The sequence below is a fragment of the Desmodus rotundus genome, chromosome 2, assembly GCF_022682495.2.
Source record: "Desmodus rotundus isolate HL8 chromosome 2, HLdesRot8A.1, whole genome shotgun sequence".
NCBI classification, from domain to species: Eukaryota; Metazoa; Chordata; class Mammalia; order Chiroptera; family Phyllostomidae; genus Desmodus; species Desmodus rotundus.
In genome coordinates, this window is record NC_071388.1 from 139,804,771 (window position 1) to 139,831,101 (window position 26,331).

General features: G+C 39.3%; 1 long non-coding RNA gene across 2 annotated transcripts in view; it reads left to right on the forward strand.

Moving 5' to 3' along the window:
• Nucleotides 1–26,331, forward strand: part of LOC123480676 (uncharacterized) — a 60,803-nt gene continuing 34,472 nt past the window's right edge. For both annotated transcript variants that reach the window (XR_006656756.3, XR_008426165.2), the window contains exons 1-3: nucleotides 1–101; nucleotides 2,473–2,687; nucleotides 5,225–5,319. This is a non-coding gene — a long non-coding RNA (uncharacterized lncRNA). The remainder of the gene's footprint in view (nucleotides 102–2,472; nucleotides 2,688–5,224; nucleotides 5,320–26,331) is intronic.

Below are 26,331 nucleotides of genomic sequence, written 5' to 3' on the forward strand. Positions count from 1 at the left end.
TCACGAAGAGCCGACCGTCCATTGGATAGTCCCGGCCAACAACATGGGAGGAGAAAAGTGGAGCGAGGGTGACTTGCAAGAATGGTTGGCTCCTGACCTGGGTTAGGCGGTCGTTTCATTTCATTCATTCATTATTTCTATTTTATAGGTTTCCCTCACCCCAAGAATTTCTTACTGCCCCCCAGGATGTGCAGTTGTTTTTGTATCTAGTTTATTATTCAGGACTCACTGTTTTTGAGTATAGGGCACTTCTATTTTTCTTTATGTACTAGCCCTTGACTCAATTATATATACTATATAATTTTTATTTATGTTTTATTTTTTTAAATTAACTGAAGCCATACTTTATTCATACTTATAGTTGTACCATATTGGACAAGTTACTTAGTTTCTTTATGCTTTTAGTTTCCTTCTAAAACAGGAATAATAATAGTGCCCACCTCATAGACAGTTTGTGATGATTAAATCAGTTGACATATGGCTAATACTTCTATAGTAATATGTAAGCATTTGCACGCACACAAGCACACACAGCCACACAGCGCAGAGTTTGGGAGTCAAAGAGAGCCTGTGAAAAGAACCACTGATCACAGTGTTGAAGTTACTTACAACTCATTATTTTTTTACGCCTCATGATTTCTCTTTCGATTTGGTGTACTTGCCCAGGTTATAGAACAAGATTTCTGGTTCAGTGATGATTGTAAGCGTTGTGAGGTCTGGAATCATGTGCATTCATATTTGCCTTATCAGGTATACGTGGGAGTTGAAAGGAGTCAGTGAGCAACGGTATGGCAGGAGGCTGTCAGGAATAACTTCATAGCCGAGGTAATGCGTGAACTGTGTTTGGGAAGATGAATAGGCATTTGCTTGAATGGCAGGAAAAAACGTAGAGGACAAAGAAAGCAGTGCGAACGGAGATACGGAATCTAAAACACAATAGGCAGTGGGGGAGACCCACAAATAATCAAGAGATTAAGTTGGAGCTTGACAGGGGTCAGATTATAGTCAGCCATTAGCGCTAAGGTAGACGTAGTCCCTGAAGCACCAAGAAGCAACTGGGCAGATTTAAGCAGAGTCATGGCATTATCAGATTTGTGCCTTGGGAAAATCCTCTGGCTTCAGTGTAGAGGATAGTTTGGAAGGGTGTGGGATAGGAATTCGGTCAACTGGATAGGAAACTATTGCTGTGTCCATGAGAAAGAACACGAGAGCCTGAACTAAGGGCAGGAGAACGTTGAGGAATCAACATGGCATAGCTACCCATACGTTGCAGATGAGGAAAAGGGGACAAGTTGAAGATGACCCTAAGTTTTTGACTTTGGATAATCGGTGAATGGAGTTGCTTTTGCTGAGATTGGGAATCCAGTAATATTTATATTTGTGAAATGTATGCTGTGTGGTGACACTTGGATAGGGATTTTCCCATTATCTATTTAATTCTCATAATAATTCAGAAAATGGGAGTATAATTATCCTAATGTTAAATATGAAGAAATTAAAACACAGAAGGTTTAAATATATTATTGAAGTTTCCCGGGATGGATTTAAATCTAGGTTTATTAGGTTCAAAAACAGCATTCTCTTTCCCATAGGTTCTCTTTCCCAGGACAAGAACAGGTTTTAGGAGAAAGAGAATGAGTTTGGTTTGGGATATTTTGGCTTTTAAGGTGCTTGAAGGGCATTCATGTGGAGTTGTCAATATCATTTGAAAGTAGTCTTATTGTTCAGGAAAGTGCTTTATATGGGAGACATATTTGAAGGTCATTGGCATATAGGTAATAGTTAAAGCTAAGAAACCCTGTAACCTGGAGTTCAACACTGGGCTTTATGGGGAGGGAAGAAGGCCTGTAAAATTCCTTAAAATTATGTAAATCTTTGTATGTATGTAAGTGGATCCATTTTTCCCCCCTGGGGAGAGGGTACATAGTTTCTTCCGATTCTTCAAGGAGTTCATGACTCTGAAAAGATCAAGAAGCACTCGTGTGGGGTACAGAAGAAAAAGGGCAAACGTCAGAACACTAGGGAATATTAGAAGAATACAGAATGAAGACTAGCAGTGGAGCCTGAGAAGTTCCAGTCTGAGGATGGGAGGGAATCAGGAAAGAGAGGAGTGTTCTAGACAGCAAGATGACAACTGCTCGACGTTATTGGACACTACAGAAGGGTCTTACTGAGAACCACGAAAGAGTCCATGGTACTTGAATTAGTAGGGTAACAGTGTCTTTGCCAGGGGAGTTTCAGTGGCGTGGGGTGAGGTAGGGCAGAATTTTCTTTACCGTGGGTACTCAAAGGCTGAAACATAAACCTCTTGAGGACAGAGACTGTTTGTTCGCTATATTTCTAGGACCTCACTGTATTCCTTCCACAAAGAGGTGATCAATAAATATTTGTTAAGAGCTGAACACATGAAGTGGTGACAATTAACAACAAGCTACCATGCATAAAAGCTGCTTTTCATTGTTCCGTTTCCAGGCTCCATGCTTAACACCTGTCGACCCAGCAACTTGCCTGGGAAAGCAGCAGTGTCTACATTGCCTAAATGAAGGAACTGAGATTCAGAGATGCTAAGAAAGCTGCCTGCTGCCACACAACCTCATGAAGTGAAGACCGCGGGGTTTAAACTTGGATTTGTGTGGCTCCAAAATGTCTATTCCTTCCACAACGATACAGCTGAGGAGAAGAGGAAGGTGAGTAGCTATCTCTCCACTATTATTTCAATTTCCCCTTATCTGTCTGCTTTCTTTTCTTCACTCTCCCTTGGATTGTTCTTATTCTTCAGAGACAAAACAGGGCCATTACAGAACTACAAAGACTGACCCAAGTGCCAGATTAGGAGATTATTCAGAGACCCATGTACAGTCCTCGGGGCTTCCTTTCTCCTCTCACGCTCACAGCTCAGCCACCTGCATTCATACTTTTTGATAAACATATGGCTTCCTGTTTATTCTGAAAAACACTAATTCTCAATAACAAAGGATTCATATTAAGGCAAAGGGTGGAATATATAGTCATCACTAAGTGCTCACAAAGACACGTGTTTTGCCACTAGCTCTTTCAGTAAAGACCATAGAATCATAATTCCAAAAGAATGTTTTCTGTTCAACCAAGCCTATCTAAAGCACATGAGAAGTTTCGAGAGAATATTCTGTGTTATAAGAAAGGTTGAATGGAACTATTACCTGGTTGCAAGAAATAGCGTGTAAAAGGAGGATAATAATAGAAATTAAAAAAAGGTATAGATAAAAGAGAAAGTATGTGAACACTTGGTTTTTATTCTTTGACTTGGTCACAGAACTCAACTGTTGAGCACACATCTTTTTAAGTTGCCTGGATCAGTGATACGATAGTTCTTTAGTATTTGATCTTAAGATAGGCATATTTTTTGGCCATTTCTAGAAAATTCAAGATTTTTCTGGAAAGCCCTTGTAGGATCTAGCCACACATGTCTAGATGGCAACACGGGAAAGTTATAGAGAGTGAATGTTTTATGTCTCCAACTCTCTGTCTCTTCACTGTGTGGTTTTGGGGCTGGAAGGAGGGAAAGGGTAAATTTCCAAAGTGAAACAATTCTAAAGGCGCTCAAATGTTGGTGTCTGAACAATCTGATGCATTTCTGACACAGCCCTCTCTTTTCAATTACATTTCATGCAGCAAAGAATACTATTAAAATGTATAGACTATATAGAGGCCAGAGTAGAAGAGGAGCCCTCAATTTAATATTTTGGTTTTTAGTTTGTGATTTGTAAGTCTATTGCTGGACTTCAACTGTGATATTAGATGTGCCACTGCTCTTCTCTCTGTCTCTCTCCTCGTCATTACAATGGAGACAATGATATTATTTCCTCATAGTATAAAATATCTATGTAAAGAATTTAACACACTGCATGGCACTTAGTGCGTGTGCCGTGTTAGCTAGCATCTTCGTAATCATCATGAACAGCATCATTGTCGTCTTCATTGAACTCCATTCTGGTAGGGAGGCGGTCTTGCTGTGAGGGGCTTTGGTGTCCATATACATGCACAGTGCTTATGGGGGCGATACTGCCCTGGGCCCTCCTGTCTCTTTGGTTCCAGGAAATAGTTTGGTCTAGAAAGGAACAGAGATGGGTTTAGGCGGGACTTTCATAGGATGTCAGCCTGCTTTGTCCTGAGCTACTTCTTTGAGGTGGCTGTGACTATCTTTCAGGACTCTTGTGGACAGAGCAGAGAGCGGGGTGAGGAGAAGATTTAAACAAAGCCAGTGCAAGCACTGAGCGAGAAACGTCTATAAAGGCATGTTGTGGAGACTCAGGGTTCAGACCGTGGTGGTCCGGCTACATAAAGAAGTGGAAATGCTTAGGTCCCAGATGGGGGTGTGAAGCTACCCGAGAGCTTGGAAGAAATGCAGAATCTCTGGCTCTGTCCCCAAACTCCTGCCCCAGAATCTGTGCTTTAACAAGGTCCCACAACTCATATGCACAGTAAAATTCTCTTGAATAAGATCGACCAGGAGGAGGAAAAGGGGTGGTAGCTTTGGGGCTCACATACTGTAATCACCCAGATAGATAGCATCAGAATTTGTGAGGGGTTAAGAAGCTGCATTTTAAGAAAGTCTTCAGGGAATTTTTATGAACTCTCGAATTTGAGGACTACAGGTCAGCTGTGAAAACTGTGCTGTGGAGAAGTGCAATACATACTATGAACACCAGGTGTCACTAACTTACAATGTAAAAAGACCCCGGTTTTTAACACCGAAAGTAGTATTACAAGAACATTTTCTAAATTTGAAATGTAAAGATCTAGGAAAAATGAACTCCAAGTTAAACAGATGTAGATTGCCCTGTGATTTTATTAAAGATCTCTAAGATGTGTAAATGGCTTACAAAGTGTAGTAGGTGGAGATTTAGAAACTTAGGGTACATGTGAATAAACCTACCTCTGAAGAATAATGTCTTACTGTGCTTGAGGACATAAAATGGGTGTTTTGTTGTTTAAAAAACCAAACTAGACTCTACAGTCTGAAAGTATGCGACACAGCTCAGTGGCTCTTTCTGAAAAGATCTTCTTTTTCCCTGGCCTTCTCTCGCAATATTAGTTTTATACTGGGTTTGCCAGATATTTAATTTTCATCTGTAGCTCAGGGATTGAAAGCCTTGTGTAATGTCTACATGAACTTTTTTGTTTTAAATTTGTAAACACTGCACCACGCTGAGGCATGGATTCATGTTCTGGCTTTCTTACACAGGTCCACGCGGATCACCGTGACAACTTCCTAACATCCGACAGCCTGGACCCAGGCATAAAAATACCCACATACGAGTTGTCCTGAGGAGGAGCCAGGTAATACAGGGTGGAGCAAAATTAAGTCTACAGTTGTGAGGACACCACACACAGTTTATTCTTGTATTATTATCTACTAATTATTGTATTAACGTGTGTGACAGGCTTTATGAATTTTAAAATGTTAAATACACACAAAGTATTATTTGAATGCTTACAGTGTTGGGCTTTGCTTTGGTGTCAGTCTTTGCACACCCACCAAAGCACCATTTCCATAAAAGTGAATCCCTTTCTGCTGGGAGCCTGGTTATTTTCCCCAGCTAAGTCTTTTGTTCCACTCCGAGTAGGGTTGCCCTGTAAAACACAGGACATTCACTTAAATTTGAGTATCATATAAAGAAGGAGTAATTTTGTATCGTGTCCTAAGTATTGCGTGGCAATCTGGCAAAATAACTCCAAGGCAAACTAAGAAAGCTGTCCCAAGTTCATGTTTGTAAACTCTGACCTCATCTCATTGCTCAAATTTTCTGTTTTACCTGGTATGGAAGAAGTCTGACTCAAAGACAGTAGGTCTCAAAATGCCTTGACGGAATTATTCCTACCCGGAGGCTCGCATCTTTAAAAATTTTCACACTCCCTGTCTAGGAGTGGCTTGCATGGGCTCATACTCTAAAGATTGCTTGGAAGGAAATGAGGACTCTTGGGTAATTAATCCTGGGAATTATTTTTATTCTGTTAGATTCTGTTACTAGGTTGATTTTTAATTATTCATTTACATTTCTGTCTTTCTCCCACGGTGGTGTTGTGGGACTAGGAGGAGGGAAATGGTGACTCTACAAAAGGAAGCAATTGTGAAGCCACTCAAATGCTAATGTTATGAACCATTTTGATGCATTTCTGGGACAGCCCCCTCTTCCCAATTCTATTTAATGCAGCAGATAATGCTGCTAAGAAGTATAGAGAGGACCTGGCTGGTGTGGCTCAGTGGATTGAGTGCTGGCCTGCAAACCAAAAGGTTGCTGGTTGGATTCCCAGTCAGGGCACTTGCCTGGGTTGCAGGCCAGGTCCCCAGTTGGGAGCGTGTGAGAGGCAACCGATTGAAGTATCTCTTGCACATTGATGTTTCTCTCCCTTTCTTTCTCCCTCCCTCCCCCTCTCTCTAAAAGTAAATAAATAAAATCTTTAAAAAATGTACAGAGAGAGTCCACATTCCAATAAGGGAGGAGAGAAGGGAGAAGAAAAAGTGAGAGTCAGATTTATGTTAAGTGTTGAGAAAAAGTAATCCCAGGGAAGGGTTTGCAGGAAAATCTACAAAAATAGGATTTAACTACAATAAACTAAATTCATAATTACACTGTCTTGGGTATGCTCTGAAGTAGAATGAGGACTCATAGTAGGAATTCTGGTGTGGTAAACAACCAAATGTAACTGGAAGTCCTTGAAGGTGATTGCAGGAAGATGTCCCCTTGGGCTCAGCTAATGTTAATACACACCTGCCTCTGGACACTAGGTGGCGCTATATGGTAGTATGATTATTTCAGAATTCCTGGTGGATACTAAATTAGTGGGGGAAGAGTTGTGAGATGCCTTTTGTTTCCTGCTGTTAACACAGAGCCCTTCAATTTATGGTAGAATGTTGTTTCAGTTGTGATCTTATGAAACTTCAATAAGGGACAAGAACTGTGTCAAATCGACCTCTGGGGATTTCGTTTTCTTCTTCTGTTCTAGGACTGATCACTTCACACCTCTGCAAAGTACTTAATTAGTCTCATCAGGCATCCAAACTTGATACCTATGTTAAATTTAGATACAGAGATGGTGAAGCTGTTTAATTGGTATTTGAGGCCATTCGAGGGAGCCAGGAGAGGGGAGTGACTTTGCACTGAGGTGATCTGAGCCATGAATGAGGGCAAGGCTATACACCTGGGCTGTGTGTTCCCGTCACTACGAACATTCGCTAGTCTGCTGACAAAATGTGGCGGGGACATTGCCTGGCCACGCTGAAGGCCCAGTGTCGTGCCATTGGAGCAGAGCAGGCACTTCTGCAGCCCATGGGAGTATCCATGATTATACTACTTGCTCTTTAGTGTACGGTTCCTATTTTCTGTACTGTTTGATGGCATCAGTAATGCATGTCTATTAACTGCTGAGAGAAGCTTTTGTTTCAGAAAAATCAACAAAATCTTGGATCAAGTAAATGTTTCTCTCTTTTAATTTTTATTGATATTTTTGAGATCTGAAAAAATTAGCTGCATATTAAATGATCACTGAAACCTTTTTGTCTATTGTTTTGGGAATTCTCTGCCCTCTTTGTATTTACACCCTTTCTCCTGAGTAACTAAAACAGAAGGATTTAGTTAGAATTTGGGGATAAAACATGAATTCTGTTTTCTCAATAAAAATCTAGGATTCTAGTTAATTTTCCTGCCCCAATTTGTACCTACCTTTAGCTAAGCTGACTATGTTTTTTCCACCTGAGTCTTTCTCATCCTGTTCTCACCAGCTGGTGTACCCCTTCTCCCTTCTTTGCTTATATAGACGTGCTACATGGTTTTTCCATGTTCAGCTGCAAGGCATCTCCTTCATGAAGGCATCTCGGGGTACTTCACACTAACCTCCTGCTTCCTGTACTCATCATATTACTCAGGTTAGCTCATAGTATTATCCAGTCTCAGTTGCTGTCTGATTTGTTTATACACATCACACGTGCACACATATGCAAATACACAGACAACTGACTACATGACGAACCTTTTGAAGGTAAGTCTGCACCTCAATGACGTCTAGCAGTATGGGGCATTTAAATATTAATAAACATCCATCTTTTGTCCATCTCTGTGATTCCAGAGCCCACAACATAGTAGGTGTTCAATAAACGTTTGCTGAAATAGTTGAAGAACTGATTTAAACTGCTCTGCTAAAGTACTAGGTCTCTGATATTAGATTCTGACATCAAGTGTAAAAATCTTGGTAGTCATCAAGTGTAGAGCTTGCTAGAGCTAGCTCAAGCCTTACCTCTTCCATGACAAATTCCCAAGGCTAGCTACAGTCCTGAATTCTCCGACTGCTTCTGAATTACTAAATCATCTTATCACATCTACCCTTACCATTGGGTAAGTGCATAAGGTTTATATCTATAGAATGGGGTTAATAATGGTGTCTACCTATTATTAGTGTTGTGATGATTAAATGACTTTAGATACATCTATAAAGTACTTAAAACTTTTACTGGCATATAGTAAGTGATTGGTTGATGTTAGTTATTATTATTATTGATATGAGCATAAGATTCTTTATTGTTTTCAGTGGATAGAGCCTGCCCTACCAATTGTTCTTTGTTCCTTTTTCCTGTTCCCTTTTCTTTTATTGAGATTGACTATTTTTTACAATTATATTTTATTTACATTGCTTTGTTTTTTGTTAGTTTCTCTTGGGTTGATGGTATGTAAAATTAACTTATCACAGTCTGCCATCAAATAATATTGTACTATTTATTTATTTATATTGTTGTTCAAGTACAGTTTTCTGCCTTTTCCCCCAACCCCAGCCCAACACTCCAGCTCTCCCACCCTCTCTCCCGTTTCCAACCCCGCTGTTAATTGTCCATGTGTCCTTTATAATTGTTATTGCAAACCCTTCACCCTATTCACCTGAAATTCCTTCCCCTCACCCCGCTGGTCACTGTCAGCCTATTCTCAATTTCAGTGTCTTTGGTTATATTTTGCTTGTTTGTTTATTTTGTTGATTAGGTTCCTGTTAAAGGTGAGATCATATGGTATTTGTCTTTTACTGCCTGGCTTATTTCGCTTAGCATAATGCTTTCCAGTTCCATCCATGCTGTCACAAAGGGTAGGAGCTCCTTCTTTCTTCCTGCTGCGCAGAATTCCATTGTGTAAATGTACCACAGTTTTTTGATCCATTCATTTACTGACGGGCACCTAGGTTGCTTCCAGCACTTGGCTATTGTAAATTGTGCTGTGATGAACATTGGAGTACTTAGGTTCTTTTGAACTGATATTTCAGGGTTCTTAGTGTATAATCCTAGCAATGGAACTGCCAGATCAAAAGGCAGTTCCATTTTTATTTTTTTGAGGAAATTCCATACTGTTTTCCATAGTGGTTGCTCCAGTCTGCAATCCCACCAACAGGGCACTAGGGTTCCCTTTTCTCCACAACCTCTCCAACAATTGTTTGTTGCTTTGTTTATGATGGTCATTCTGACCAATGTGAGGTGGTATCTCATTGTGGTTTTAATTTGCATCTCTCTGGTAGCTAGTGATACTGAGCATCTTTTTATATGTCTCTGGACCCTCTGTACGTCCTCCTTGGAGAAGTGTCTGCTCAAGTACTTTGCCCATTTTTTAACTGGGTTGCTTGTCTTCTTAGAGTGGAGTCATGTGAGTTCTTTATATATTTTGGAGATTAAACCCTTGTCTGAGGTATCATTGGCAAATATGTTTTCCCATACCGTTGGTTCTCTTTTCATTTTAATACTGTTTTTCTTTAGCCACGCAGAAGTTTTTTATTTTGATGAGATCCCATTTGTTTATTCTTCCCTTTATGTCCCTTGCTCTAGGGGACATATCAGTGAAAATACTGCTGCATGAAATATTTGAGATTTTCCTGCCTATGTTCTCCTCTAGGACTTTAATGGTGTCACGACTTATATTTAAATCTTTTATCCACCTTGAATTTATTTTTGTGTATGGTGTAAGTTGGTGCTTGAGTTTCATTTTTTTGCATGTAGTTTTCCAAATCTCCCAACACCATTTGTTGAAGAGGCTAGTTTTACTCCATTTTATTCTGCTGCCCCCTTTGTCGAATATTAATTGACCATAGAGACTGTATTCTGTTCCATTGGTCTATGTGTCTGTTCTTATGCGAGTACCAGGCTGTTTTAACTACAGTGACCTTGTAATACAGTTTGGTATCAGGTACTGTGATCCCTCCTACTTTGCTCTTCTTTCTCAAAATTGCAGCAGCAATTCAGGGTCATTTATGGTCCCATATAAATTTCTGAAATGTTTGTTCTATGTCTGTGAAATATGTCATGGGTACTTTAATAGGCATTGCATTGAATCTATAAATTGCTTTGGGCAGTATGGATATTTTGATGATGTTAATTCTTCCAATCCATGAACATGGTATATGTTTCCATTTATTTTTGTCTTCTTTGATTTCTTTCTTCAGTGTTGTGTAGTTTTCTGAGTACAGGTCTTTTACCTCTTTGGTTAGATTTATTACTAAGTACTTTATTTTTCTTGTTGCTATATCAAATGGGATTTTTTTCCCTGATTTCTGCTTCTGATGTTTCATTGTTGGTATACAAAAATGCCTTTGACTTCTGGATATTGACTTTGTATCCCGCTGTTTTGCCAAATTCATTTATTAGGTCGGGCAGTTTTTTGGTGGAGTCTATAGGATTTTCTATGTACACTATCATGTCATCTGCAAACAATGACAGTTTTGTTTCCTCCTTTCCAATTTGGACACCTTTTATTTCTTTTTCTTGCCTGATTGCTGTGGCTAAAGCTTCCAATACTATGTTGAATAGAAGTGGTGAAAGTGGACAACCTTGTCTTGTTCCTGATCTTAGTGAGAAAGATTTTAGTTTTTGCCCATTGATGTTGGCTGTAGGTCTCTCATATATGGTCTTTATTATGTTGAGGAATGCTCCCTCTTTTCCCACTTTGCTGAGTGTTTTTATCAGAAATGGGTGCTGTATCTTATCAAATGCTTTTCCCACATCTATTGATATGATGATGTGATTTTTGTCTATGCTTTTGTTTATGTGAAGTATTACGTTTATTGATTTGTGAATATTGTACCATCCTTGCATCCCTGGGATGAATTCCACTTGGTCATGGTGTATGATCTTTTTAATGTATTGCTGGAAGCGGTTTGCCAATATTTTGTTAAGGATTTTAGCATCTGTGTTCATCAGTGATATTGGCCTGAAGTTTTCTTTCTTCGCTGTGTCTTTATCTGTTTTTGGGATCAGGATGATGCTGGCTTCATAAGAAGAGTTTGGGAGTCTTCCATCATTTTGGATTTTTTGAAATAGTCTGTGAAGGGTAGGGGTGAGCTCTTCCTTAAAAGCTTTGTAGAATTCTCCTGTGAAACCATCTGGTCCAGGGCTTTTGTGTGTCGGGAGCTTTTTCATTACTGATTCAATTTCGTCTGCTATTCTTGGTCTGTTCAGGCTTTCTGCTTCTTCATTCAGTTTTGGAAGATTATATTTTTCTAGAAATGTGTCCATTTCACCTAGGTTTTCAAATTTCTTGGCATACAGCTCTTCATAGTAATTTCTTACAATCCTTTGTATTTCTGTGGTATCAGTTGTAATCTCTCCTCTTTCATTTCTAATTGTGTTTATTTGGATCCTCTCTCTTTTTTTCTTTATGAGCCTGCTTAGAGGCTTGTCAATTTTGTTTATCTTTTCAAAGAAGAAGCTCCTAAATTCATTGATCCTTAGAATTGTGCTTTTCTCTCTGACATTTAATTCCGCTCTGATCTGGGTTATTTCCTTCCTTCTACTTGCTCTGGGCTGTCTTTACTGTTGTTCCTCAAGTTCTTGTAGGTGTAGGGTTAGGTTGTTTATTTGAGATGTTTCTATTCTTTTTAGGAAGGCCTGTATGGCTATGAACTTCCCTCTCAGGACTGCCTTTGCTATGTCCCATAAGTTTTGGGTTGTTGTGAGGTCATTTTCGTTTGTTTCCAGAAACTTTTTGACTTTTTCCCTAATCTCATTCTTGACCCATTCATTGTTTAATAGCATGCTATTCAATCTCCATGATTTTGAGTGTTTTGGGTTTTTTCCCTTGGGGTTGGTTTCTAGTTTCAGTCCCTTGTGGTCAGAGAAAATGCTTGATATGATTTCAATTTTCTTGAATTTGTTGAGGCTTGCTTTGTGTCCTATCATGTGGTCTATCTTTGAAAATGTTCCATGTGCATTTGAAAAGAATGTGTATTTTGTTTCTTTGGGATGAAAGGCTCTCTCTATATATCACTTAATTCCATTTCATCTAGGGCATTGTTCAATGCCATGATAGCTTTGTTGATGTTTTGTTTGAAAGATCCGTCCATTTTTGACAGTGGGGTATTAAAATCCCCTACTATAATTGTGTTGCTGTCAATATCTTTCTTGAAGTCCTCCACGATTTTCTTTATGTATTTGGGTGCTCCTATATTGGGGGCATATATATTTACAATGTTTATGTCTTCCTGGTGTATTTTTCCCTTGTAGTAGCCTTCTGGGTCTCTCTATTTGGCCCTTTTTTTTGAAGTCTATTTTGTCTGATATGAGTATTGCTACCCTGGCTTTTTTTTTCCTGTCCATTTGCTTGGAAAATTTGTTTCCACCCCTTCACTTTCAGTCTGTATAGGTCCTTTGTCCTGAGGTGGGTCTCTTGTAGGCAGCATATGTGTGGGTCCTGCCTTCTTATCCATTCGGCTATTCTATGTCTTTTGATTGGAGCATTTAATCCATTTACAATTAAGGTTATTATCGATAGGTAGTTATTCATTGCCATTTTTTCCTACCTGTGTTCCTCTCTCTTTCTCTTTTCCTTCCTTTCCTTAAAGCAGTCCCTTTAGCATCTCTTGCAGAGCTGGTTTGGTGGAGGTATATTCTTTTAGACTTCTTTTGTCTGGGAAACTCCTTATTTGGCCTTCTATCTTGATTGAGAGCCTTGCTGGGTAAAGTAGCCTTGGTTGCAGGCCTCTGGTTCTCATTACTTGGAATATTTCTTGCCATTCTATTCTGGCTTGGAGCGTTTCTATTGAGAAGTCAGCTGCTAATCTTATCGGGGCTCCCTTGTATGTTCCTTCCTGTTTCTCCCTTGCTGCCTTTAAGATTCTCTCTTTGTCTTGGAATTTTGCCATTTTAATTATGATGTGTCTTGCAGTGGGCCTCTTTGGGTTCCTCTTGATTGGGACACTGTGATTCCTGGATTTGTGTGACTTTTTCTCTCATTAAATTAGGGAAGTTTTCCATCATTACTTTTTCAAATAGGTTTTCTATCCCTTGCTCTTCTTCTTCTCGTTCTGGTACCCCTATTATATGGATATTATTACATTTCATGTTGTTCTGCATTTCCCTTAATCTGTCTTCATTCTTTCTGAGCCTCTTTTTCTTTTCTTGCTCATTCTGGGTGTTGTTTTTCTACCTTCTCCTCCAGCACACTAATCTGATCCTCTGCTTCATTGAGTCTGCTTTTGATTCCTTCTACTGTGTTCTTCAATTCAGAAATTGTATTTTTATTTCCTCTTGGCCTTTGTTGATAGTTTCTATTTCCTTTTCATGTTGATATAGATTGCAGTGAGTTCATTATAGTTTCTTTGTAGTTTCTGGTAATTCTCTGTGAACTCATTGAGCTTCCTGATAACCATTGCTTTGAACTCAATATCTGATACTTGACTTGCCTCTATTTCATTTAGCATTCTTTCTGAGGCTTCCCCCTTTCCTTTCATTTGGGGATTCTTTGTCCTCCCATTGTTTGTGAGACTCTTCTTGTTAGCCTCTGCTTCTTAAATTGATCTATTCTTACTCCCTGGGTTTCTGATGTAAACTTCTATGGTAGAAGGTCTGTGAGATTCAGTGGTGCAGTGTCCTTAATCTCCTGAGCTTGCTGGTCTTGGGCTGTTGTTTATGTTGGCTCTGTGTATGTCTTTGGGTTTTCATTGTTGTTGGGTCATTCTTTGGTGGGTCTTTCCCTCCAGCTGGTTAACGGAGGATCACTCCATCCACCACATCTTATATTCTGTTGTGCAGGTGTAGACAGGTTGTGTTGAAGCTGATTTTTCTGTGTGTACAAAGTTTTGAGGCTTCTCTTTCACTCTTGTTCAGTTGTTCGTTGTGGGTAATTTCTCCACAATTTAGTTGTATTTCCAGATTGGTCCTGGATGGAAGTTAGTGTGGCTTCCATTCCCTCCTTCACCTTCTTCCATTGTTATCTGGTGGTGGTTCCTTTGTTGGTGGGTTTCCTCTTCCAGGAGGTGTGCTGGTGTTCACCACCCCCACCTTGCAAGTTCTCTGGAATAACAAAGTGATATTTGTCTCACTGTGTCAGCTATTGGGATGACCCCCTGTTTGGGTCTAACTCTGGTCTTTAATAGCTCCAGGTCTCATCTGTGTGAAAAGAAGAAAAAAAAAGAAAGAAAATGAAAGGGAAGGAAGGAAGGAAGAAGGAGTTAAAAAAAGAGAAGGGAAGAAAGGAAGAAGGAATTAAAATTTTTTTAAATTAAAAAAATAATAAATGAAGGAAGAAGGAATAAAAAAAGGAAAGGAAGGAAGGAGGGAAGGAAGACAGAATAAAGAAAGAAGGAAAGAAAGGAAGAAGGAATTTTAAAAAAAAGCCTTCTACTGGGTTTAAACCGGTCAAGCCAGTTCTGCTGCTCTTCTTGTCTGGGACAGGCTGGGGAGGAACTGGTATCGCTTTTCTCTCTTCCTGAGCCATACTCTTCACTGTTCTCCAGCCTCCAGCCCGGTTCCTCAGTGCCCTTCTGTGCCCTCTCTAGACCTTTAGTCCACCAGTTTCGCTGTCCTTGAGTTGCACCAATTAGGGGCAACTCACACACCACCTTCTTGCTCTTTGCTGTCTTAGATGCTAGGGACTCTCAGTGCCCCTTCAGGGTCGTTCAGCCCCTCCATTGAGTCAAGCCTTTCTGGGGACTGCCGACTCCCCAGCCCTGCAGCTCCCCTCTGCAGGGCATTTCCACCTTCCTCCTAGAGAGCCAGTCAGCCCTGCAGGGCTCTGGGTGCAGCCTCTGGGCTGCAGATTGGGTGTGCACTGACCCCGGGGCTGCAGGGGTAGGGGTGTAAGAGGTGGCTGTGGAGAATTCCCCAGACTCTGAGTGCTTCTTTTTTCTCTTTTTCTTTTTAAAAAATTTTTCCTATTCAAGCCCACATGTCCAAACAAGCACCTGGCCTCTCACACAACCCAGCCAGGTCCTCTCCCAAGAATCTTGCAGCAGACCTGGCAGGCACCGGACCTGGGGCTGCAGCCACCCTGGTCCTCACGCTGGTCCCAGAGACCTTATTGTCCTTAAGCACTCTCTTTACCGTCTGATTTTTCAATGTCCTCTACAGTTTTTGGTCTCCAGTCTTCATATATGCTGGGATATCGTTGGCTGTTCGCTCTGTTCCTCAGAAGATGGGCTAGGTGTTTTACCTGTTCGCAGGGGGAAGTGGACTCTGCTCCCACCTATCTTGCTGCCATCTTCCTTCTTGTACCTTTTTATTTGTAGTATGAAAACCTTATAACAATATACAATATTGTCCATCTTTTTATCCTTTGTGCTTTTGTTGTCTATATTTTACTTACACATATGGTGCAAATCCCAAACTACACGGTTACATTTTTGCTTTAAAGTCAATTATATTTTGAAAATAGTTTTTAAAAAATGAGAAAGTTGTCTTTAATATTTCCCTACACATTCATCATTTCTAGCTTTCCTCAGTCCTCTCAAAGTTTAACTTTCTATCTGGTGTTTTTTTTGTTTTTTTAGCTCTAAGAAACTTCCTTTAACATTTTTGGAATACAGTTCTGTTGGCAATGAATTCTCTTGGTTTGTTCACTTGGAAATGCATACTTATTTATCATTTTTGAAAATGCTCTCCCCTGGTAAAGAGCTTTAGGTAGACAGTTTTTATTTGTATTTCAGTATATTTGATTTGCATAGTTTCTGATGAAGAGTTTGCTGTCACCCTCTTCCTTATTACTCTGTATATGTGCCATGATGCATCTTATTTTCCTGGGTGATTTTAAGATTTTTTTTTATCATCAGTTTTCAGCAATTTGATTTTTATTGTGCCTTGACATATGGTACTTTTCTGAGGATTCTACGTGGTGCTCTCTGCATTTCCCGCCACTGCTCCCTGCCCCCCTCCCCCAGTGTGGCTGGTGGGAAGACAAACTATTCTGAGCCTTTTGGGAGCCACAGGGGTTTGCTGACCAGCTCTTTGTTCTTTTCCCAGCCTTGAGCCACTTCCTTTCATGCATGAACAGGTAAGTAGCCAGCCAAAGTCTCACGCAGAGCCCAGTGCACATCTCAATAGCTCATTCTTCGTACAGCTCCTTCCTTTGTGGTACTGTGCTCCACCAATCCTGTCTTTCGTGGTTTACCTGAATGGTGATCTCTGCTTCAGCTTAGGGACACTGCTTGACTCTGTGTTGTTGCCTCAAAACTATCTCCAGGAAATAAGCTGGTGAATGTGGAGGTCCCATTGTCTGTTCTCTTTCTCTCCGAGATCACAATCTTATAATGCCTTTTTCTAAGCCATTGTTTTCTATATTTTGTCTCATCTTCTAGTTGTTTATAACATGGGTGATGGTAGTGGTAGTGCCAAATCCATCCCTTTCTTTTTTAATTCCATTTTATCTTGATACAAAATTGTCAGTGGATGTACTGCTGGTGGAGTTTGAAGGTGATTTTTACTTCCTAACATATGCTACTAAATACCAAATGAATATGTCAGAGTTTATGATAGAAGAGAATAGCCAGCAAATTAATGATAAGGCCAGAGCATATATGAGTAGTGCAGTGATTACCAAGCAATGAAAAATAAAAAAATCACAAAGATCCTCTGAATTAGGAAGTTCTTTAAACTGTGCATCAACTAGAGTGGGAAATATCATAAAATGTAGATGCTTTCCTTTTGCAATCTCTGCAAAGTCTTGGAATTTCTTTTAGATGGAGTAACTGAAGTCCAAAGAGGTCATTACCTTTCTCTCTGGCAGACAGTTGGCAGGACACACCACAGCAAGCCTAGAATGCCAAATGCCTCAGTAGTATGGTGCTAGTATAGGTTAATGAAAAGCAACTTTAATCTTCTGACTTTAAATTAGAAGATTATATGTTTAATTTCCTAATAGGTACTTTATTGCCTTTTGATTCATTTTATTTAAAGACACCTCCTCCTAAAATTTTGCTTTGATATGTTGATTTAGCTTTGGCATAGATCCCCCCAAATTCAATGTAAAATTTAGTATTTAAATCTCTATTAAAATTAGTACAACATTTGAATGGGCATAGTTATACCATTTGGAAATCATATAAATGTGGAGACGTGAATATTTCTTCAAACTCTATAGAAGGTTCTATAATTTTCATGCTTTTTAAATTAGTCTTCTAAAGTGTCTTAGATTTTCCAATAAATCACTCTCTATTATTGTATACTCAGAGATACTTTTCTACTAATTATATGTAAATTACTTGCTTCTTTAGAGTCTGCTATGGTTTTCCAGTGTTTCATGGAATAACATATTGGGAGGATTTTTCTATTTTGTGGTGACTTTAACTATCTTTAAAAAATGGTTCAAATCCCTAGTCACAATATCTTAGTGTTAAATAATTTTAAAAACATTCTGCAAAAATTCTCAGGATTAATAGAAAAATTATTTTATATTGACTATTTGCAAATTTTAACCATAATTCTTAGTAAGTTTCGCTCGACATAAATTTATAAATGCCAATTATAATGAATCTGCCTCTCTAGATCAAAGAAGCTATTAAAACCAAATGATCCAATTACAGATTTGTTTTAAAAATGAATGAACAAGGGAACTTTGTAGCTGCTTCAGATGCTATTGGTACTTTGACAGAATGTCAAGAAAGTAATCAGTCTTCCTTTGATTAGGCTTATACCTTCTCTTTCTCTCAAATTTCTGTAGACTTTTCATTTGTCAGGGAAAAATAGAAAGTATGGAGCAGTGAGGGAACAGATAAAGATTTGCAAAGGATTTGATGACAGAGAATAGGAATGAATCAGATAGCCATTGCCCTCGGAAGCATAGCCATTGTCATGTGGGCTGTGCTTCTAATGTTTTACCGCGAGCTGGTCCTAATGAGTAAGTGTTGATTCTAGGTAAAGGTGAAGGTGGGTGTTTTAATAAAAACAAATGTTCATAAATAGAACAATGAGATTTTCAATAGCTTTCGTACTGACTTTTTTCCCTATGTTTATTTTACTTGACTACACACCAGAAAACATGGTCAGAAGATATAACCTTTTAATTATATTTAAAACATATTTTCTTATACATTGTAGTTCTTCTGTGAAGAGACTGCCGCAAGTTGATTTGCAAAAGGTAGTTCAAAATTTTAACATCTACTTTCAAAATATTTTCTTCATTCCAGAAATGCTTCTGAGGAAAATTTTACATAAAATTGAGGTCAAACATTTTTATGTTGTCTGACTGTCAATATATAAAATTAGCTAATGACCTACCGTAAAATGTTTTATTTAGCATGTATTATATGCTCAACATTGTGCTGAAATTTACAGGTGCACAGAGAGAGTGTGAGCATTTATAAAGTCAGTGAAAAGAGACACTTAAGTGGAAAACACTTTCAGCATTATGTTTTGACTTACCACTCTGGAGAATGAGGACTTAATGTTTTTCCACTACTTTCCTCGACCATGCTCAGTTCACTTCTGCTCCCACCCGCCTCCTAAGGTGGCTATTTGATTAGGCCAGTAATCAAGTTCATATTTGTATGACTATGTAAGTGTTAGTCATGGATAAGCTAAGTGGTATACCATGATCACTTTTCTTGTCCTGAGCAATATTTTGTTCTCCCTAAAATCAATGTGTCTGGTTTTATTGTTTTTCTTCTTTTAGTTTTTCTATGAACTTATCACTATACTAGAACAACCTTTCCCCCAACTGTGGAAATACCATCTCAAAACTTTCAGGCACATTAGGTTTCTCTCAGACCTTTCACCTGCTCCAGTCTTAGACCAGTTGCTCTCCAGCTCTGTCGCACAGCTGTCATCCTGGGATTTTCCTTCATGAGCCTCATCTGTCCTGTATTACATCCTTGTTTCCTGAATTCCTTATCTTCCTCCTTGTTACTTTACTCTGCTGTAATGGAGGAGCACATTCTCCAATAGCTTCTTGAGCAGGCTTATATGTCAAGTAAAATTTTTGATATTCTTGTACCTCTAAAAATGTTCTTTTTTTATTGTTGTTCAATTACAGTTATCCCCATTTCTGCCCCCCCCAGTACTCTCCCCTGCCCTACCCATGCCCCACCTTCCACTTTCAATCCTCCCCAATGCTGTCTTTGTCCATAGGTCCTTCATACAGTTTCCTTGAGTTGACCCTTCCCTTTCTATTCTACCTTGAGATATGATTATTATTTTTACTGCATGTAGAATCCTAGGCTGCAAATAATTCCCCCTCAGAACTTTGAACACACACTTCCATTGTCTTCTGATTTCACTGTTGGAATTGAAAACATATACATAGAGGAGAACCAAGATGGCGGCGTAGGTAGACACACTGCGCCTCCTTGCACAACCAGAACTGACAGAGAATCGAACAGCAAGGGGGACCAACACCAAGAAAATAGAAAATAACCATTCATCCAGACTGGTAGGAGGGGCGGAGACGGGCACCGGGGTGGAGAGGACTCGCGTGGCTGTGGCGGGACTGAGACTGGTGGAGTGTGGGACAAATGGCAGTCCGAGCACTAGCAGATGCTGCGGCCCCACATCTGCGCAGATAAACCAAGAGGGCCGGACTCAGAGTGGCGGAGAGTGGGGCAGGCAGAGTGGCGGGTAGCACCCCGTGGCACCAAATTCGCCCACAGATAAACCTGACGAACGGCAGGCAATGAAGCAGACCGTGCAACCCAGGGCTCCAGCTCCGGGAAATAAAGCCTCAAACCTCTGATTGAAAGCGCCCCTGGGGGTTGGGGCAGCAGCAGGAGAGACTCCAAGCATCACAGAAGAGGTTGTTGGAGAGACCCACAGGGGCCTAGAGTGTGCACAGGCCCACTTACTCGGGAACCAGCACCAGAGTGGCCCAGTTTGATTGTGGGTAGCGGAGTGAAGGATTGAAATCCGGAGGAGAGTGAGGCGGGCGCCATTGCTCCCACTCGGCCCCTCCCCCCAGGTACAGCGTCACAGCGCTGTGACCAGCATTACCCCACCCTGGTGAACACCTAAGGCTCCGCCCCTTAAAGTAACAGACGCGCCAAGACAAAAAAAAAAAATGGCCCAAATGACAGAACACTTCAAAGCTCCAGAAAAAATACAACTAAGCGAGGAAGAGATAGCCAACCTATCGGATGCACAGTTCAAAGCACTGGTTATCAATATGCTCACAGACTTGGTTGAATCTATTCGAAAAACAGATGAAAAAATGAAGCCTATGCTAAGAGAAACAAAGGAAAATGTACAGGGAACCAATAGTGATTCGAAGGAAACTGGGACTCAAATCAATGGTGTGGACCAGAAGGAAGAAACAAACATCCAAACAGAAAAGAATGAAGAAACAAGAACTTGGAAAAATGAGGAGAGGCTTAGGAACCTCCCAGATGCCTTGAAACGTTCCCACATCCGAATTATAGGGGTGCCAGAAGGAGAAGAGGAAGAACAAAAAATTGAAAACTTATTTGAACAAATAATGAAGGAGAACTTCCCTAATCTGGCAAAGGAAATAGACTTCCGGGAAGTCCAGGAAGCTCAGAGAGTCCCAAAGAAGCTGGACCCAAGGAGGAACACACCAAGGCACATCATAATTACATTACCCAAGATTAAACGCAAGGACCTACATCCAAGATTACTGTATCCAGCAAACCTATCACTTAGAATGGAAGGGAAGATAAAGTGCTTCTCAGATAAGGTCAAGTTAAAGAAGCTCATCATCACCAAGCCCTTATTATATGAAATGTTAAAGGGAGTTACCTAAGAAAAAGAAGATCAAAAATTGGAACAGTAAAAATGACAGCAAACTCACAGTTATTAACGGCCACACATAAAACAAAAACGAGAGCAAACTAGGCAAACAACTAGAACATGAGGGTTGTCATTAAGGGAGTGGGAGGGGGAGAGAGGGGGAAAGGTACAGAGAATAAGTAGCATAGATGATAGGTGGAAAATAGACAGGGGGAGGGTAAAAATAGTGTAGGAAATGTAGAAGCCAAAGAACTTATAAGTATGACCTATAAACATGAACTATAGGGGGGGAATGTGGGAGGGAGGGGGGTGGGCAGGATGGAGTGGAGTGGGGGGGGAAATGGGACAACTGTAATAGCATAATCAATAAATATATTAAAAAAAAAAAAAAAAGAAAACATATACATAATTGTGATCCTTGAAATTCTGTATGGCATTCCTTTCTGCTTGCTATCTGGGTCCTGATTGGATTGTGTATCTTTTATTTCCATGTTCTAAAATTTCACAGTGATGGTGCTTGGTATGTGGCCTGATTTTATTCATTATGCTTAGCACTAGCCAGACCCTTTTAATCTGGAAACTTACATCCTTAAATTCTGCAAAATTTTCTTGAAAATTTTTTCTTGATAACTTCCTCTTCTCTCTTTCCATTTTGTTCTCACAGAATACCTATTATTCAAATCTTTGAATCCTTGTATTGTTCTTAATTTTATCATTTAAAAGTTTCCATACTTGTCTTTTTGTCCTATTTTTCAAACATATTCTCAATATTTCTTTTAATCCATTTATTAATTTTTAACAGTATGAAAATGCATATTTAGGCTAAGAAAATTATATATTTAAAAAAACTGACAAATACTATAAATGCAATTTTTTTGGTCATACTTTACAAGTTTGAAATAACATTAAATTAGTAAAGGTCATGGAAAGATGTTAAGAATATTATTATTTTATTGGCATTCCTTGTCAAATCCAATGGTCACTTGGTTATTTTCTTCTTACTCAGTTGCTCAGCAGCATTGGACATAGTTGCTCCCTACTTCTTGAAATACTTTCTTCCTTCAACATCAATGACAGGTTCTGTTTTTTATTCTACTTCACTGACTGATCCTGCTCAGTACCTTTTGCTGATTTGTCTTCTTCTATAAAATTTCTAAAAAATAGAGTATCCCAGCAATTTAATCCTGGACCTCCTCCTCTTTTCTTACTAACTCCCTAGGGGGTTCTATATTAAATGGCAGCTTTATTGAGCTATAATCCACATACCGTGAAGCTTACCATTTTAAACTGTGTAATTCAGTGTTTTATTGTGTGTACACACAGTTGTGCACTCATCACTATCTAATTTTAGAATATTTCTTCGGTCCCCAAACAAGCCATATTCCTATTAGTAGTCACACCCAATTATTCCTTCCACTGTAACCCATGACAACTACTAATCTACTTCTGTTTTCTAAGAGCAAGAAGGGAAGGGAGGGAGAGCAAGAGGGAGAGAAACCTTGATGTGAGAGAGAAACATTGATTGGTTGCCTCTCAGAAATGCATTGACCAGGGACCGAACCTCCAACCTAGGCAGGTACCCTGACTGGAAAGTGAACCTAAGACCATTTGCTTTGAGGGACAACGCCCAACCAGCAGAGTCACACCAGTGAGGGCACCTACTTATCTACTTTTTATCTTTATGTATTTGCCTATTATGGACACTTCAAATACATTAAACATATAATATGGTCCTTTTGTGTGTGCCTCTTTCACTTAGCATAATATTTTCATGATTCATTCATGTTGTACTGTGTATTAATATTTATTTTTGTAGCTGAATAACATTCCATTTGTGGACATACCAGATGTTTTATATCCATTCAACAGTTGACAGACATTTGTGTTGTTTACACATTTTGGTTGTGAATAGTGCTGCTATAAATATTTATGTGAATGTTTTTGTGTGGGAGTATATTTTTGTTTCTCTTGGGTGTATTCCTACAAGTGACATTACTGGGGCATGTGGTAACTCTGTGTTTAACTTTTTCAGGAACTGCCAAACTATTTTCCCAAGTGGTTGCACAATTTTATGTGCCCATCAGTGATGTATGAGGTTCCAATTTTGCCACATCTTTGCCAACATTTGGTATTACCTTTTTTTTTATAGTTATCCTAGTGGCTATGAAGTGGTATCTCATTGTGGTATTGATATATTTCCCCAATGAATAATAATGTCAAATCTTTTTATGTGCTTATTTTCCATTTGTATATCTTCCTTGGAAAAATATTTATTTAAATTCTTGTCCATTGTCTTATTTGTCTTTTTATTGTTGAGTTGTAAGAGTTCTTCATATGTTCTATATAAATATCCTTTATGAGATATGTATTTGCAAATATAAAAAAATATATATACATACCTACATCTATAACTTCTGGGGTTGTTTTCTCACTTTCTTGATGGTGTCTTTTAAGGTATAAAAGTTTTTATTTGATGATGTACAATTAATATATATTTTCTGTCACTTTGTTTTTGATGTCATATCTAAGAAACATTTTCTAACCTAAAGTTATGAAAGTTTTGCTATTATGTCTTTAAAAGTTGTATAGTTTTAGCTCTTAGGTTTCTGATTCATTTTAAGTTAATTTTTGCATATGGTATATATAGGGATCCAGCTTCATTCTGTTGTGTATGGATATCCAGTTGCCCCAGCACTATTTATTGAAAAAAAACCCAAAACAACAACCACTCTTTCCTTATTGAATTGTCTTGCTCTATCAAATTTTAATTATACTGTCACTTTTAATTCTGAAAAGCTTAGTTTTATTTTCTGAATGTTTCTGTTAACTAGTATCCTATTTTTCTTTTTCTCTTGTTTTATTCATTCATTCATTCATTCATTTTTTTATCCCCACCCAAAGACATGATTATTGATTTGTTTTAGAGAGAGGGAAAGGGAAGGAAAGAGAGAGGGAGACAATCACCCATGTGAGAGAGAAACATTGATCAGTTGCCTCTTATATGCACCTCAACTGGGGGTGGAACCTGCAACCTAGACATGTGACCTATGAACTTTTGAGCCTGCGAACTTTTGGTTTATGGGATGATGCTACAACCAACCGAGCCTATTCTGGACACTTCAAATACATTAAACATATAACACCGTTCAGGTGTTATAATATAAATATAAACATTAAACACTGGCCAGGGCTCTTGTTTTATTTTTTTTTTGACGACATCATTGTTAGTTTTTTTCTTTATTTTTATTCTTGTTAAAGATTTTATTTATTCATTTTTTACAGAGAGGGGAAGCAAGGGAGAAAGAAAGGGAGAGAAATATCGATCAATTGCCTCTCATATGCACCCCAACCAGGGACTGAACACACAACTTAGGTATATGCCCTGACTGGGAGTTGAACTGGCTGGTGATCTTTGGCTTTGTGAGAAGATGCCCAGCCAACTTAGCCACACCAACAGGGCATTAGTTTTCTTTTTTAAACATGTCTGCTTGCAGAGGCTTTTTCCTCATTTTAAAATCTCTCTTGGAGTAATATCAGTAAGATTATAAAATAGGAGAACTCACTGTATTCCTCGTCAGTAATGATAATTTGACAACCATCTATAGAAACAAGTGGGAACTTTGGGATCCAGCCACAGTCCAGGAACTTTGTGGGAACTTGGGATCCAGCCACTGTCCAGCAGCTGTCCTGTGCTCCCAGGGACCTGCCAGGAGTCACACCTGTTGGAGTTCTTCTGATCTTGGTCCATCAGCAGATCCTAAGACAGCCATATAACTCAGCTCCAGGCCCTCTCAACCTCAATCTGGGAGCAGAACTGCTTCCAATATCTGAAGTTTGATTGAAGTCAGTAGGCCTGCCTTTGGAGATATAAGCCTTCTATCTTCCACCAGATACCTGGGTGGACGGGACTGCTCCCAGGCTGCTGAGATGGGCCTGAGCCAAGTCACAGAGCCACTACAGGCTCTATAATTGCCAAACAACAACAACGACAACAACAAACACCCCAAACCCCTCTAATAACCCAATTTAAAAATTAGCTAAAGACTTGAATAGACATTTCTCCAAAGTAGATATACAAAGTAGATATGGCCAAGAAGTATATTAAAAGTTGCCGACTGTCACTAATCACCAAGGAAATACAAATCAAAACCACAATGAGATATCACCTCACACCTGCTAAGATGGCTATTATCAAAAAACACAAGACAACTAGTGTTGGAGAGGATGTGGAGAAACTGAAACCCTTATACACTGTATGTGGGAATGCGAAGTGGTGCACCTGCCTTAGAAAACAGTATAGAGATTCCTCAAAAATTGAACTACCATATGATCCAGCAATATAACTTCTGTGTATTTATGCAAAAGAATTGAAACCAGGAACTTGAAGAGATACTAGCACCCCTATGTTCATTGCGGCACTGTTCATGGTAGTCATGATGTAGAAACAACCCAAGTGTGCATCGATACACAAGTGAGTAAAGACAAAGGTGGTCTGCTTATACAATGGGCTATTGGTCAGCTTAAAAAAGAAGGAAATTCTGTGATATGCATCAACATGGGTGAATGTTGAACATGACACTAAGTAAGATAAACCAGTCATAGAAGGATAAATACTGCATGATTCCACCTGTAGGAGGCATATAATAAGTCAACACCGTAGAATCAGAGAGAGGAATATTGGGCACCAGGGACTAGATGGAAGGGAAATTGCAAACTGCTAATCATTGGGCATAAAGTTTCAGTTGTGCAAGATGAGTAATTTCTAGAGAGCTGCTGTACAGCATTGTGCTATAATTAACAATATTGTATTATATATACTTAAAAATTGAACAAAGGAAATCTCATTGTTAAGTGTTCTTAAGACAAGAAAATTTTTTTTAAAAAAGTTCATTAGCAGACATATGGAAAATGAACTTTGGCAAAAAGCACTGCTTGTTGACTTTGGAAAGTGTTGCAAACATTTGATGGGGGGATTCTGTCTCATAACAACCACTGGAGGAAACTTTAAGTGGGACTAGACTTTGATAAATCACTTTTATTTATTTATTTATTTTCCTATTTGGAACATTTGCCAGGCAGAGGAGAGGGGAAGGAAGAGAAGAGGTCAGGACCTATTTAATAGGCCTCTGGCTGTGCTTGAATTCCCAGGATGAGAAGATGCTTTATCCCTATGTATCAGTGAAAGTCTAGCCAAAAAAATAAAAGTCACTCTAGGTCTCTCAGTAGATAAAGTTTAGTCCAAAAACTGGATTACACAGATGATGCAGAGGGAGCTTGAGGGACCCCAGATGGGGCTTTCGGGTGGGAACTAGAACCTGGGAAGTAAGAGCTAGCTGGCAAGAGCTGCAGCTTCTGGAGACGTTGCTGGAGACAGAGAGAGAAGG